Here is a 19,285-nt window from a genome sequence, read left to right as displayed (position 1 = left end):
TGAACACTTTGGAGTAAGGTTCTCCCAACACCAATATTTTGGTACCGGTACCACAATGTATCTTGAAACTTTTCGATATTTTTCTAAATAAAGGGGACCACAAAAAATGGCATTAGTGGCTATATTTTAACAAAACGTCTTCCGGTACATTATTAAACATATGTTTATTATTGTAATTTAGTCCTTAAATAAAATAGTGAACATACTAGACAACTTGTCTTTTAGTAGTAAGTAAACAAACAAAGACTCCTAATTAGTCTATGCAGTAACATATTGTGTCATTTATACACCTATTATTTTGTTCACATTATGGAGGGACAAACTGTAAAAATGTTTCATAAAATATACAAAGTTCACACGTATCCACAATTTAGCTTTTTGCTTTTTTTTTTTTGCACCATGACTAGGGAAGGTTGTTTGGATTGTGTCTAAGGTTGTCCCGAAACCAATAGTTTGCCAACAGTACGGGTACCAAAATATATTTCAATACTTTCGATATTTTTCTAAATAAAGGGGACCACAAAAAATGACATTATTGTCTTTATTGTAACAAAACATCTTAGTGTACGTGAAACATATGTTTATTATTGTAATTTAGTCCTTAAATAAAATAGTGAACATACTAGACAACTTGTCTTTTAGTAGTAAGTAAACAAACAAAGACTCCTAATTAGTCTATGCAGTAACATATTGTGTCATTTATACACCTATTATTTTGTACACAATATGGAGGGACAAACTGTAAAAATGTTTCATAAAATATACAAAGTTCACACGTATCCACAATTTAGCTTTTTGCATTTTTTTTTTGCACCATGACTAGGGAAGGTTGTTTGGATTGTGTCTAGGGTTGTCCCGATACCAATAGTTTGCCAACAGTACGGGTACCAAAATGTATTTCAATACTCTCGATATTTTTCTAAATAAAGGGGACCACAAAAAATGACATTATTGTCTTTATTGTAACAAAACATCTAAGTGTATGTGAAACATATGTTTATTATTGTAATTTAGTCCTTAAATAAAATAGTGAACATACTAGACAACTTGTCTTTTAGTAGTAAGTAAACAAACAAAGACTCCTAATTAGTCTATGCAGTAACATATTGTGTCATTTATACACCTATTATTTTGTACACATTATGGAGGGACAAACTGTAAAAATGTTTCATAAAATATACAAAGTTCACACGTATCCACAATTTAGCTTTTTGCATTTTTTTTTGCACCATGACTAGGGAAGGTTGTTTGGATTGTGTCTAAGGTTGTCCCGAAACCAATAGTTTGCCAACAGTACGGGTACCAAAATATATTTCAATACTTTCGATATTTTTCTAAATAAAGGGGACCACAAAAAATGACATTATTGTCTTTATTGTAACAAAACATCTTAGTGTACGTGAAACATATGTTTATTATTGTAATTTAGTCCTTAAATAAAATAGTGAACACACTAGAAAACTTGTCTTTTAGTAGTAAGTAAACAAACAAAGACTTCTAATTAGTCTGCTGACGTATGCAGTAACATATTGTGTCATTTATACACCTATTATTTTGTAAACATTATGGAGGGACAAACTGTAAAAATGTTTCATAAAATATACAAAGTTCACACGTATCCACAATTTAGCTTTTTGCATTTTTTTTGCACCATGATTAGGGAAGGTTGTTCGGATTGTGTCTAGGGTTGTCCCGATACCAATAGTTTGCGACCAGTACGGGTACCAAAATGTATTTCAATACTTTCGATATTTTTCTAAATAAAGGGGACCACAAAAAATGACATTATTGTCTTTATTGTAACAAAACATCTTAGTGTACGTGAAACATATGTTTATTATTGTAATTTAGTCCTTAAATAAAATAGTGAACATACTAGACAACTTGTCTTTTAGTAGTAAGTAAACAAACAAAGACTCCTAATTACTATTATTTTGTACACATTATGAGGGACAAACTGTAAAAATGTATTATTAATCTACTTGTTCATTTACTGTTAATATCTGCTTATTTTCTGTTTCAACATGTTCTATCTACACTTCTGTTAAAATGTAATAATCACTTATTCTTCTCTTCTTTGATACTTTACATTAGTTTTGGATGATACCACACATTTAGGTATCGATCCGATACCAAGTAGTTACAGGATCATACAGTGGTCATATTCAAAGTCCTCATGTGTCCAGGGACGTATTTACTGACTTTATAAACATAATATAAATATAAAAAAGAACGAAAAAAAGATTTTGTGATGCTAAAAAAAATATTGATGTAATCATAGTAGTATCAACTAGATACGCTATTGTACTTGGTATCACTACAGTGGATGTCAGGTGTAGATCCACCCATGGCGTTTGTTTACATTGTGACGCCGGTGCGATACGGTGTGTAGTGAAGCATGTTTAGCTACTCCTCGTCCTCCAGTGATAATGATACTTGTAAGAAACTCACTTTATTTGTCGCCATGGAGGCGAGGATTAGTGATTTAGAAGAAGCTAAAATACTGCCTCATGCGGATGGACATTAGCTGCATAAATGCTGACTCAGCTCTTTAATAAATCACAAGCCATGTGATCAAAGAGTGCTGTAGTCAACCCCCTGAGGGCCACAAGATGGCAGTATCTCAATTTAGGTCAGGGGTCCTTAACCTTTTTGACCTCAGGGCCCGACTTTTCCACAACATAAGGAGCCCACTCAAATATTAACACTGAATTGATAACTGTACTTTATATTTGAATCATATTGAGTTTAACAGGACAAACCTTGTTAAATGATATGAAACCATGTGTTCATCACACAAGGCTTAGGTCAGGCTGATTACAAAATAAACTGACGAAAAATAAATTCACATACAATTATTCAGTGATAAACTAAATACATTCTAACTAAATTAATAATAAATAATATATATGTTTCTTAAATAAATGGTTAATTTAACTTTGGTCATATTTTTTGCGCTTAAGAAAACTTCTCTTTGACTTTAGCTGCGGACTTCTTCTGTTTGATATTGTCATTACTGCCACAAGTGGTGGAAGAGTGTATTACAACTGTGGCCCATACAGACCTTAGCTGAGAAACACCCTAGGGCAGGCGTCGGCAACCCTTAGCGCCGCCCTAGTGGCTCTATGGAGCTTTTTCAAAAATGTATGAAAAGTTGAGGGGACATTTTTTTTATTATTTTTTTTTAATATGGTTTCTGTAGGAGGACAAACATGACACTAATTGTTATAAAGCACACTGTTTATATTAAACATGCTTCACTGATTCCAGTATTTGGCGAGCGCCGTTTTGTCCTACTAATTTTGGCGGTCCTTGAACTCACCGCAGTTTGTTTACATGTATAACTTTCTCCGACTTTCTAGGACGTGTTTTATGCCACTTCTTTTTCTGTCTCATTTTGTCCACCAAACTTTTAACGTTGTGCATGAAAGGTGAGTTTTGTTGATGTTATTGACTTGTGTGGAGTGCTAATCAGACATATTTGGTCACTGCAAGCTAATCGATGCTAACATGCTATTTAGGCTAGCTATATGTACATATTGCATCATTATGCCTCATTTGTAGCTATATTTGAGCTCATTTAGTTTCCTTTAAGTCATATTAATTCAATTTATATCTCATGACACACTATCTGTATGTAATATGGCTTTTCATTTTTTGCGGCTCCAGACAGATTTGTTTTGTATTTTTGGTCCAATTTGGCTCTTTCAACAGTTTGGGTTGCCGACCCCTGCCCTAGGGCATACTTGCCAACCTTGAGACCTCCGATTTCGGGAGGTGGGGGAGGGGGGTGGGGTGGGCGTGGTCGGGGTGGGAGGGGGCGTGGCTAAAAGGGGAGGAGTATATTTACAGCTAGAATTCACCAAGTCAAGTATTTCATATATATATATATATATATATATATATATATATATATATATATATATATATATATATATATATATATACAGTATATAAGAAATACTTGATGTTCAGTGAATTATAGCTATATATATATATTTTTTTTAAATTATTATATATATATATAATTTTTTTTTAATTATATATATACATATATATATATATATATATATATAATATATATAATAAAATATATATATATATATATATAATATTAAAAAAAAAATATATATATATATATATATATATATATAATAAAAATAAAAATAAATATATATATATAGCTATAATTCACTGAACATCAAGTATTTCTTATATATATATATATATATATATATATATATATATATATATGAAATACTTGACTTGGTGAATTCTAGCTATATATATATATATATATATATATATATATATATATATATATATATATATATATATATATACTGCGATGAGGTGGCGACTTGTCCAGGGTGTACCCCGCCTTCCGCCCGATTGTAGCTGAGATAGGCTCCAGCGCCCCCCGCGACCCCAAAGGGAATAAGCGGTAGAAAATGGATGGATATATATATATATATATATATATATATATATATATATATATATATATATATATATATATATATATATATATATATATATAAAATAAATACCTGAATTTCAGTGTTCATTTATTTACACATATACACACACATAACACTCATCTACTCATTGTTGAGTTAAGGGTTGAATTGTCCATCCTTGTTGTATTCTCTGTCACTATTTTTCGAACCATGCTGTACACCCTCTCTGAAGATGCATTGCTGTGTGGCACGCACAAAAGTGCTTTCATCAAATGCACTAGATGGCAGTATTGTCCTGTTTAAGAGTGTCACAACATTGCTGTTTACGGCAGACGAACTGCTTTACGGTATACATAAAGTTGACTACTGTTGTTGTGTGTTGTTGCCACGCTGGGAGGACGTTAATGAAACTGCCTAACAATAAACCCACATAAGAAACCAAGAACTCGCCCTCCATCATTCTACAGTTATAACGTGATTGGGCAGGTATGCTGTTTACATTGTGGGTTAGCAGACTCAGGTCCGCCTGAATTTCGGGAGATTTTCGGGAGAAAATTTGTCCCGGGAGGTTTTCGGGAGAGGCACTGAATTTCGGGAGTCTCCCGGAAAATCCGGGAGGGTTGGCAAGTATGCCCTAGGGGGCGCTCGCGGCTTTATCGTGCTCTATGGTTAAGAAACACCGACAATAGCAGTTTGACCCTGGAACAGACTCTTATTTATGGGACAATGTGACTTTTGAGGTGTGCCGTGTCATTTAAACGAGGGCATATGAACTCTTAACGCAGACATGAATTTGTCCAATGACAAATAAGATACACTAAGACTACATTTTACTCGGCGCCAGGAACCATTTCGGGCCCCAAGCCGCAGTTCAAGAAAGGCTGCAGCCCTCGTAAATTAAGCTGTCATTGTTTTATCAAAAATCTTTAGAATCTACCTTGTATTGAAGCATTTTTTAGCGAATGGAAACACAAAAAAGTCTAAGCACTGCACATAACCCTTGCACACTCATGCATTTGTGCAGGGATGTCAAAGTGGTTTTCATTGAGGGCCACATGGCAGTTATAGGGGCCGCTTGTAACAGTGAATAATGGATGAATTTGCCTCTGGATTTCATTATTAATTGTATAAATTGTTTTAAGTAGACTTTCCATTTTACAGTAAAATCTTTACATTTACAAAATGTTACTCTAAAATATATATAACTTATTTTGAGTTTTTTGGTGTTTTCCTGTGTAGTGTCTTAGTTCTTGTCTTGCGCTCCTATTTTGCTGTTTTGTTGCAGTTTCATGTCTTCCTTAAGCGTTTTTCTCCGCACCTGCTTTGTTTCCGCAATCGGGACGATCTAAGTTGTGCGGACGCCATCATTCTTTGTGGGGACATTGTTGATTGTCATGTCATGTACGGATGTACTTTGTGGACGCCGTCTGCTCCGCACGCTGTAAGTCTTTGCTGTCGTCCAGCATTTTGTATTTGGTTTACTTTGCAGCCAGTTCAGTTTTAGTTTCATTTGGCATAGCCTTCACTAAGCTTCAATGCCTTTTCTTAGCGGCACTCACCTTTTGTTTATATTTGGTTTAAGCATTAGATACTGAAGTGTATTAATGAACTCATATTATGTTCTACACAGTGTTTCCCACACATTCATTTATTTGTGGCGGCCCGCCACAAATGGATTTTTCGGCTTTCGCTGCTGACTTGTCTCCACCCAAGACGATCTCCGGCTGGCCCCACTATGGACTGGACTCTCACACTATTATACTAGATCCACTATGGACTGGACTCTCACACTATTACGTTAGATCCACTATGGACTGGACTCTCACTATTATGTTAGATCCACTATGGACTGGACTCGCACTATTATGTTAGATCCACTATGGACTGGACTCTCACACTATTAACTAGATCCACTATGGACTGGACTCACACTATTATTTTAGATCCACTATGGACTGGACTCTCACACTATTATGTTAGATCCACTATGGACTGGACTCTCACTATTATGTTAGATCCACTATGGACTGGACTCTCACTATTATGTTAGATCCACTATGGACTGGACTCTCACACTATTATGTTAGATCCACTATGGACTGGACTCTCACACTATTATGTCAGATCCACTATGGACTGCACTCTCACTATTATGTTAGATCCACTATGGACTGGACTCTCACACTATTATGTTAGATCCACTATGGACTGGACTCTCACACTATTAACTAGATCCATTGTGGACTGGACTCTCACACTATTATGTCAGATCCACTATGGACTGGACTCTCACTAATATGTTGGATCCACTATGGACTGGACTCTCACTATTATGTTAGATCCACTATGGACTGGATTCTCACACTATTAAACTAGTTTCACTATGGACTGGACTCTCACACTATTATGTTAGATCCATTATGGACTGGACTCTCACTATTATGTTAGATCCACTATGGACTGGACTCTCACACTATTATGTTAGATCCACAATGGACTGGACTCTCACTATTAACTAGATCCACTATGGACTGGACTCTCACACTATTATGTTGGATCCACTATGGACTGGACTCTCACTATTATGTCAGATCCACTATGGACTGGACTCTCACACTATTATGTTAGATCCACTATGGACTGGACTCTCACACTATTATGTTAGATCCACTATGGACTGGACTCTCACACTATTAACTAGATCCACTATGGACTGGACTCTCACACTATTATGTTAGATCCACTATGGACTGGACTCTCACTATTATGTCAGGTCCACTATGGACTGGACTCTCACTATTATGTTGGATCCACTATGGACTGGACTGTCACACTATTAACTAGATCCACTATGGACTGGACTCACACTATTGTTAGATCCGCTATGGACTGGACTCTCACTATTATGTTAGATCCACTATGGACTGGACTCTCACTCTATTAACTAGATCAACTATGGACTGGACTGTCACACTATAATGTTAGATCCACTATGGACTGGACTCTCACTATTATGTTAGATCCACTATGGACTGGACTCTCACTATTATGTTAGATCCACTATGGACCGGACTCTCACTCTATTATGTTAGATCCACTATGGACTGGACTCTCACACTATTATGTTAGATCCACTATGGACTGGACTCTCACACCATTATGTTAGATCCACTATGGACTGGTCTCTCACACTATTATGTTAGATCCACTATGGACTGGACTCTCACACTATTATGTTAGATCCACTATGGACTGGACTCTCACACTATTATGTTAGATCCACTATGGACTGGACTCTCACACTATTAACTAGATCCACTATGGACTGTACTCTCACACTATTAAACTAGATCCACTATGGACTGGACTCTCACACTATCAACTAGATCCACTATGGACTGGACTATCACTATTATGTTAGATCCACTATGGACTGGACTCTCACTATTATGTTAGATCCACTATGGACTGGACTCTCACACTATTAACTAGATCCACTATGGACTGGACTCACACTATTATGTTAGATCCACTATGGACTGGACTCCCACTATTATGTTAGATCCACTATGGACTGGACTCTCACACTTTTATGTTAGATCCACTATGGACTGGACTCTCACACTATTATGTTAGATCCACTATGGACTGGACTCTCACAATATTTTGTTAGATCCACTATGGACTGGACTCTCACACAATTATGTTAGATCCACTATGGACTTGACTCTCACACTATTAACAAGATCCACTGTGGACTGGAGTCTCACTATTATGTTAGATCCACTATGGACTGGACTCTCACACTATTAAACTAGATCCACTATGGACTGGACTCTCACTATCATGTTAGATCCACTATGGACTGGACTCTCACTATTATGTTAGATCCACTATGGACTGGACTCTCACACTATTATGTTAGATCCACTATAGACTGGACTCTCACATTATTAACTAGATCCACTATGGACTGAACTCTCACACTATTATGTCAGATCCACTATGGACTGGACTCTCCCACTATTAACTAGATCCACTATGGACTGGACTCTCACACTATTATGTTAGATCCACTATGGACTGGACTCTCACACTATTATGTTAGATCCACTATAGACTGGACTCTCACATTATTAACTAGATCCACTATGGACTGAACTCTCACACTATTATGTCAGATCCACTATTAACTAGATCCACTATGGACTGGACTCTCCCACTATTAACTAGATCCACTATGGACTGGACTCTCACACTATTATGTCAGATCCACTATGGACTGGACTCTCCCACTATTAACTAGATCCACTATGGACTGGACTCTCCCACTATTAACTAGATCCACTATGGACTGGACTCTCACACTATTATGTTAGATCCACTATGGACTGGACTCTCACACTATTATGTTAGATCCACTATGGACTGGACTCTCACACTATTATGTTAGATCCACTATGGACTGGACTCTCACACTATTATGTTAGATCCACTATGGACTAGACTCTCACTATTATGTTAGATCCACTGTGGACTGGACTCTCACTATTATGTTAGATCCACTATGGACTGGACTCTCACACTATTAACTAGATCCACTATGGACTGGACTCACACTATTATGTTAGATCCACTATGGACTGGACTCCCACTATTATGTTAGATCCACTATGGACTGGACTCTCACACTATTATGTTAGATCCACTATGGACTGGACTCTCACACTATTATGTTAGATCCACTATGGACTGGACTCTCACAATATTTTGTTAGATCCACTATGGACTGGACTCTCACACAATTATGTTAGATCCACTATGGACTTGACTCTCACACTATTAACAAGATCCACTATGGACTGGAGTCTCACTATTATGTTAGATCCACTATGGACTGGACTCTCACACTATTAAACTAGATCCACTATGGACTGGACTCTCACTATTATGTTAGATCCACTATGGACTGGACTCTCACTATTATGTTGGATCCACTATGGACTGGACTCTCACACTATTATGTTAGATCCACTATGGACTGGACTCTCACACTATTATGTTAGATCCACTATGGACTGGACTCTCACACTATTATGTTAGATCCACTAGGGACTGGACTCTCACACTATTAACTAGATCCACTATGGACTGGACTCTCACACTATTAAACTAGTTTCACTATGGACTGGACTCTCACACTATTATGTTAGATCCACTATGGACTGGACTCTCACAATATTATGTTAGATCCACTATGGACTGGACTCTCACTATTATGTTAGATCCACTATGGACTGGACTCTCACACTATTATGTTAGATCCACTATGGACTGGACTCTCACACTATTATGTTAGATCCACTATGGACTGGACTCTCACACTATTATGTTAGATCCACTATGGACTGGACTCTCACACTATTATGTTAGATCCACTATGGACTGGACTCTCCCACTATTATGTTAGATCCACTATGGACTGGACTCTCCCACTATTAACTAGATCCACTATGGACTGGACTCTCACTATTATGTTAGATCCACTATGGACTGGACTCTCACACTATTATGTTAGATCCACTATGGACTGGACTCTCACACTATAATGTTAGATCCACTATGGACTGGACTCTCACACTATTATGTTAGATCCACTATGGACTGGACTCTCACACTATTATGTTAGATCCACTATGGACTGGACTCTCACACTATTAACTAGATCCACTATGGACTGGACTCTCACTATTATGTTAGATCCACTATGGACTGGACTCTCACTATTATGTTAGATCCACTATGGACTGGACTCTCACACTATTATGTTAGATCCACTATGGACTGGACTCTCACACTATTATGTTAGATCCACTATGGACTGGACTCTCACACTATTATGTTAGATCCACTATGGAATGGACTCTCACTATTATGTTAGATCCACTATGGACTGGACTCTCACTCTATTATGTCAGATCCACTATGGACTGGACTCTCACACTATTATGTTAGATCCACTATGGACTGGACTCTCACACTATTATGTTAGATCCACTATGGACTGGACTCTCACACTATTATGTTAGATCCACTATGGACTAGACTCTCACTATTATGTTAGATCCACTGTGGACTGGACTCTCACTATTATGTTGGATCCACTATGGACTGGACTCTCACACTATTATGTTAGATCCACTATGGACTGGACTCTCACACTATTATGTTAGATCCACTATGGACTGGATTCTCACACTATTAAACTAGTTTCACTATGGACTGGACTCTCACACTATTATGTTAGATCCATTATGGACTGGACTCTCACTATTATGTTAGATCCACTATGGACTGGACTCTCACTATTATGTTAGATCACCTATGGACTGGACTCCCATTATTATGTTAGATCCACTATGGACTGGATTCTCACACTATTATGTTAGATCCACTATGGACTGGACTCCCATTATTATGTTAGATCCACTATGGACTGGACTCTCACACTATTATGTTAGATCCACTATGGACTGGACTCTCACACTATTATGTTAGATCCACTATGGACTGGACTCTCACACTATTATGTTAGATCCACTATGGACTGGAGTCACACTATTATGTTAGATCCACTATGGACTGGACTCTCACACTATTATGTTAGATCCACTATGGACTGGACTCTCACACTATTATGTTAGATCCACTATGGACTAGACTCTCACTATTATGTTAGATCCACTGTGGACTGGACTCTCACTATTATGTTGGATCCACTATGGACTGGACTCTCACACTATTATGTTAGATCCACTATGGACTGGACTCTCACACTATTATGTTAGATCCACTATGGACTGGATTCTCACACTATTAAACTAGTTTCACTATGGACTGGACTCTCACACTATTATGTTAGATCCATTATGGACTGGACTCTCACTATTATGTTAGATCCACTATGGACTGGACTCTCACTATTATGTTAGATCACCTATGGACTGGACTCCCATTATTATGTTAGATCCACTATGGACTGGATTCTCACACTATTATGTTAGATCCACTATGGACTGGACTCCCATTATTATGTTAGATCCACTATGGACTGGACTCTCACACTATTATGTTAGATCCACTATGGACTGGACTCTCACACTATTATGTTAGATCCACTATGGACTGGACTCTCACACTATTATGTTAGATCCACTATGGACTGGAGTCACACTATTATGTTAGATCCACTATGGACTGGACTCTCACACTATTATGTTAGATCCACTATGGACTGGACTCTCACACTATTATGTTAGATCCACTATGGACTGGAGTCACACTATTATGTTAGATCCACTATGGACTGGACTCTCACACTATTATGTTAGATCCTCTATGGACTGGACTCTCACACTATTATGTTAGATCCACTATGGACCGGACTCTCACACTATTATGTTAGATCCACTATGGACTGGATTCTCACACTATTAAACTAGTTCCACTATGGACTGGACTCTCACACTATTATGTTAGATCCATTATGGACTGGACTCTCACTATTATGTTAGATCACCTATGGACTGGACTCCCATTATTATGTTAGATCCACTATGGACTGGACTCCCATTATTATGTTAGATCCACTATGGACTGGACTCTCACACTATTATGTTAGATCCACTATGGACTGGACTCTCACTATTATGTTAGATCAACTATGGACTGGACTCTCACACTATTATGTTAGATCCACTATGGACTGGACTCTCACTATTATGTTAGATCACCTATGGACTGGACTCCCATTATTATGTTAGATCCACTATGGACTGGACTCCCATTATTATGTTAGATCCACTATGGACTGGACTCTCACACTATTATGTTAGATCCACTATGGACTGGACTCTCACTATTATGTTAGATCAACTATGGACTGGACTCTCACTATTATGTTAGATCCACTATGGACTGGACTCTCACACTATTATGTTAGATCCACTATGGACTGGACTCTCACACTATTATGTTAGATCCACTATGGACTGGACTCTCACACTATTATGTTAGATCCACTATGGACTGGAGTCACACTATTATGTTAGATCCACTATGGACTGGACTCTCACACTATTATGTTAGATCCACTATGGACTGGACTCTCACACTATTATGTTAGATCCACTATGGACTGGAGTCACACTATTATGTTAGATCCACTATGGACTGGACTCTCACACTATTATGTTAGATCCTCTATGGACTGGACTCTCACACTATTATGTTAGATCCACTATGGACCGGACTCTCACACTATTATGTTAGATCCACTATGGACTGGATTCTCACACTATTAAACTAGTTCCACTATGGACTGGACTCTCACACTATTATGTTAGATCCATTATGGACTGGACTCTCACTATTATGTTAGATCACCTATGGACTGGACTCCCATTATTATGTTAGATCCACTATGGACTGGACTCCCATTATTATGTTAGATCCACTATGGACTGGACTCTCACACTATTATGTTAGATCCACTATGGACTGGACTCTCACACTATTATGTTAGATCCACTATGGACTGGACTCTCACACTATTATGTTAGATCCACTATGGACTGGACTCTCACTATTATGTTAGATCACCTATGGACTGGACTCCCATTATTATGTTAGATCCACTATGGACTGGACTCCCATTATTATGTTAGATCCACTATGGACTGGACTCTCACACTATTATGTTAGATCCACTATGGACTGGACTCTCACTATTATGTTAGATCAACTATGGACTGGACTCTCACTATTATGTTAGATCCACTATGGACTGGACTCTCACACTATTATGTTAGATCCACTATGGACTGGACTCTCACACTATTATGTTAGATCCACTATGGACTGGACTCTCACACTATTAACTAGATCCACTATGGACTGGACTCTCACACTATTATGTTAGATCCACTATGGACTGGACTCTCACAATATTATGTTAGATCCACTATGGACTGGACTCTCACACTATTATGTTAGGTCCACTATGGACTGGACTCTCACACTATTATGTTAGATCCACTATGGACTGGACTCTCACACTATTATGTTAGATCCACTATGGGCTGGACTCTCACACTATTACCGGGTATGTTAGATCCACTATGGACTGGACTCTCACACTATTATGTTAGGTCCACTATGGACTGGACTCTCACTATTATGTTAGATCCACTATGGACTGGACTCTCACACTATTAACTAGATCCACTATGGACTGGACTCACACTATTATGTTAGATCCACTATGGACTGGACTCCCACTATTATGTTAGATCCACTATGGACCGGACTCTCACACTATTATGTTAGATCCACTATGGACTGGACTCTCACACTATTATGTTAGATCCACTATGGACTGGACTCTCACACTATTATGCTAGATCCACTATGGACTGGACTCTCACACTATTATGTTAGATCCACTATGGACTGGACTCTCACTATTATGTTAGATCCACTATGGACTGGACTCTCACACTATTATGTTAGATCCACTATGGACTGCACTCTCACACTATTATGTTAGATCCACTATGGACTGGACTCTCACACTATTATGTTAGATCCACTATGGACTGGACTCTCACACTATTAACTAGATCCACTATGGACTGGACTCTCACACTATTATGTTAGATCCACTATGGACTGGACTCTCACTCTATTATGTCAGATCCACTATGGACTGGACTCTCACACTATTATGTTAGATCCACTATGGACTGGACTCTCACACTATTATGTTAGATCCACTATGGACTGGACTCTCACACTATTATGTTAGTTCCACTATGGACTGGACTCTCACACTATTATGTTAGATCCACTATGGACTGGACTCTCACACTATTATGTTAGATCCACTATGGACTGGACTCTCACACTATTATGTTAGGTCCACTATGGACTGGACTCTCACTATTATGTTAGATCCACTATGGACTGGACTCTCACACTATTAACTAGATCCACTATGGACTGGACTCACACTATTATGTTAGATCCACTATGGACTGGACTCCCACTATTATGTTAGATCCACTATGGACCGGACTCTCACACTATTATGTTAGATCCACTATGGACTGGACTCTCACACTATTATGTTAGATCCACTATGGACTGGACTCTCACACCATTATGTTAGATCCACTATGGACTGGTCTCTCACACTATTATGTTAGATCCACTATGGACTGGACTCTCACACTATTAAACTAGTTTCACTATGGACTGGACTCTCACACTATTATGTTAGATCCACTATGGACTGGACTCTCACGCTATTATGTTAGATCCACTATGGACTGGACTCTCACTATTATGTTAGATCCACTATGGACTGGACTCTCACTATTATGTTAGATCCACTATGGACTGGACTCTCACTCTATTATGTTAGATCCACTATAGACTGGACTCTCACTCTATTATGTTAGATCCACTATGGACTGGACTCTCACACTATTATGTTAGATCCACTATGGACTGGACTCTCACACTATTATGTTAGATCCACTATGGACTGGACTCTCACACTATCATGTTAGATCCACTATGGACTGGACTCTCACACTATTATGTTAGATCCACTATGGACTGGACTCTCACTATTATGTTAGATCCACTATGGACTGGACTCTCACACTATTAAACTAGTTTCACTATGGACTGGACTCTCACACTATTATGTTAGATCCACTATGGACTGGCCTCTCACACTATTATGTTAGATCCACTATGGACTGGACTCTCACACTATTATGTTAGATCCACTATGGACTGGACTCACACACTATTATGTTAGATCCACTATGGACTGGACTCTCACACTATTAACTAGATCCACTATGGACTGGACTCTCACGATTATGTTAGATCCACTATGGACTGGACTCTCACACTATTAACTAGATCCACTATGGACTGGACTCACACTATTATGTTAGATCCACTATGGACTGGACTCTCACACTATTATGTCAGATCCACTATGGACTGGACTCTCACACTATTATGTTAGATCCACTATGGACTGGACTCTCACACTATTATGTTAGATCCACTATGGACTGGACTCTCACACTATGAACTAGATCCACTATGGACTGGACTCTCACACTATTATGTTAGATCCACTATGGACTGGACTCTCACACTATTATACTAGATCCACTATGGACTGGACTCTCACACTATTATGTTAGATCCACTATGGACTGGACTCTCACACTATTATGTTAGATCCACTATGGACTGGACTCTCACACTATTATGTTAGATCCACTATGGACTGGACTCTCACACTATTAACTAGATCCACTATGGACTGGACTCTCACACTATTATGTTAGATCCACTATGGACTGGACTCTCACACTATTATGTTAGATCCACTATGGACTGGACTCTCACACTATTAACTAGATCCACTATGGACTGGACTCTCACACTATTATGTTAGATCCACTATGGACTGGACTCTCACTATTATGTTAGATCCACTATGGACTGGACTCTCACACTATTAACTAGATCCACTATGGACTGGACTCTCACTATTATGTTAGATCCACTATGGACTGGACTCTCACACTATTATGTTAGATCCACTATGGACTGGACTCTCACACTATTATGTTAGATCCACTATGGACTGGCCTCTCACACTATTATGTTAGATCCACTATGGACTGGACTCCCACTATTATGTTAGATCCACTATGGACCGGACTCTCACACTATTATGTTAGATCCACTATGGACTGGACTCTCACACTATTATGTTAGATCCACTATGGACTGGACTCTCACACCATTATGTTAGATCCACTATGGACTGGTCTCTCACACTATTATGTTAGATCCACTATGGACTGGACTCTCACACTATTATGTTAGATCCACTATGGACTGGACTCTCACTATTATGTTAGATCCACTATGGACTGGACTCTCACACTATTATGTTAGATCCACTATGGACTGGACTCTCACACTATTATGTTAGATCCACTATGGACTGGACTCTCACTATTATGTTAGATCCACTATGGACTGGACTCTCATTATTATGTTAGATCCACTATGGACTGGACTCTCACTATTATGTTAGATCCACTATGGACTGGACTCTCACACTATTATGTTAGATCCACTATGGACTGGACTCTCACACTATTATGTTAGATCCACTATGGACTGGACTCTCACTATTATGTTAGATCCACTATGGACTGGACTCTCACACTATTAAACTAGTTTCACTATGGACTGGACTCTCACACTATTATGTTAGATCCACTATGGACTGGACTCTCACGCTATTATGTTAGATCCACTATGGACTGGACTCTCACACTATTATGTTAGATCCACTATGGACTGGACTCTCACTATTATGTTAGATCCACTATGGACTGGACTCTCACACTATTATGTTAGATCCACTATGGACTGGACTCTCACACTATTAACTAGATCCACTATGGACTGGACTCTCACACTATTATATTAGATCCACTATGGACTGGACTCTCACACTATTAAACTAGTTTCACTATGGACTGGACTCTCACACTATTATGTTAGATCCACTATGGACTGGACTCTCACTATTATGTTAGATCCACTATGGACTGGACTCTCACTATTATGTTGGATCCACTATGGACTGGACTCTCACACTATTATGTTGGATCCACTATGGACTGGACTCTCACTATTATGTTAGATCCACTATGGACTGGACTCTCACACTATTATGTTAGATCCACTATGGACTGGACTCTCACACTATTATGTTAGATCCACTATGGACTGGACTCTCACATTATTATGTTAGATCCACTATGGACTGGACTCTCACTATTAAACTAGTTTCACTATGGACTGGACTCTCACACTATTAAACTAGTTTCACTATGGACTGGACTCTCACACTATTATGTTAGATCCACTATGGACTGGACTCTCACGCTATTATGTTAGATCCACTATGGACTGGACTCTCACTATTATGTTAGATCCACTATGGACTGGACTCTCACACTATTATGTTAGATCCACTATGGACTGGACTCTCACACTATTAACTAGATCCACTATGGACTGGACTCTCACACTATTATATTAGATCCACTATGGACTGGACTCTCACACTATTATGTTAGATCCACTATGGAATGGACTCTCACTATTATGTTAGATCCACTATGGACTGGACTCTCACACTATTATGTTAGATCCACTATGGACTGGACTCTCACACTATTATGTTAGATCCACTATGGACTGGACTCTCACACTATTAACTAGATCCACTATGGACTGGACTCTCACACTATTATATTAGATCCACTATGGACTGGACTCTCACATTATTATGTTAGATCCACTATGGACTGGACTCTCACTATTATGTTAGATCCACTATGGACTGGACTCTCACACTATTAAACTAGTTTCACTATGGACTGGACTCTCACACTATTATGTTAGATCCACTATGGACTGGCCTCTCACACTATTATGTTAGATCCACTATGGACTGGACTCTCACACTATTATGTTAGATCCACTATGGACTGGACTCTCACACTATTATGTTAGATCCACTATGGACTGGACTCTCACAATATTTTGTTAGATCCACTATGGACTGGACTCTCACACAATTATGTTAGATCCACTATGGACTTGACTCTCACACTATTAACAAGATCCACTATGGACTGGAGTCTCACTATTATGTTAGATCCACTATGGACTGGACTCTCACACTATTAAACTAGATCCACTATGGACTGGACTCTCACTATTATGTTAGATCCACTATGGACTGGACTCTCACTATTATGTTAGATCCACTATGGACTGGACTCTCACACTATTATGTTAGATCCACTATAGACTGGACTCTCACATTATTAACTAGATCCACTATGGACTGAACTCTCACACTATTATGTCAGATCCACTATGGACTGGACTCTCCCACTATTAACTAGATCCACTATGGACTGGACTCTCCCACTATTAACTAGATCCACTATGGACTGGACTCACACTATTATGTTAGATCCACTATGGACTGGACTCTCACACTATTATGTTAGATCCACTATGGACTGGACTCTCACACTATTATGTTAGATCCACTATGGACTGGACTCTCACTATTATGTTAGATCCACTATGGACTGGACTCTCACACTATTATGTTAGATCCCCTATGGACTGGACTCCCATTATGTTAGATCCACTATGGACTGGACTCCCATTATGTTAGATCCACTATGGACTGGACTCTCACACTATTAACTAGATCCACTATGGACTGGACTCTCACTATTATGTTAGATCCACTATGGACTGGACTCTCACACTATTAACTAGATCCACTATGGACTGGACTCACACTATTATGTTAGATCCACTATGGACTGGACTCCCACTATTATGTTAGATCCACTATGGACTGGACTCTCCCACTATTAACTAGATCCACTATGGACTGGACTCTCACACTATTACCGGGTATGTTAGATCCACTATGGACTGGACTCTCACACTATTATGTTAGGTCCACTATGGACTGGACTCTCACACTATTATGTTAGATCCACTATGGACTGGACTCTCACACTATTATGTTAGATCCACTATGGGCTGGACTCTCACACTATTACCGGGTATGTTAAATCCACTATGGACTGGACTCTCACACTATTATGTTAGGTCCA

At 38.6% G+C, this 19,285-nt stretch overlaps 1 protein-coding gene across 1 annotated transcript in view; it reads right to left on the bottom strand.

Annotated features, from left to right (window-relative positions):
• csrnp2 (cysteine-serine-rich nuclear protein 2) overlaps window positions 1-19,285 on the bottom strand; it is a 51,018-nt gene that overhangs the window by 30,700 nt on the left and 1,033 nt on the right. The window lies entirely within an intron of this gene.

Source organism: Nerophis lumbriciformis, linkage group LG01 (genome assembly GCF_033978685.3).
Source record: "Nerophis lumbriciformis linkage group LG01, RoL_Nlum_v2.1, whole genome shotgun sequence".
Lineage (NCBI taxonomy): Eukaryota > Metazoa > Chordata > Actinopteri > Syngnathiformes > Syngnathidae > Nerophis > Nerophis lumbriciformis.
The sequence above is the reverse complement of the archived record's forward strand: the minus strand, read 5'-3'. Positions and strand labels throughout refer to the sequence as shown.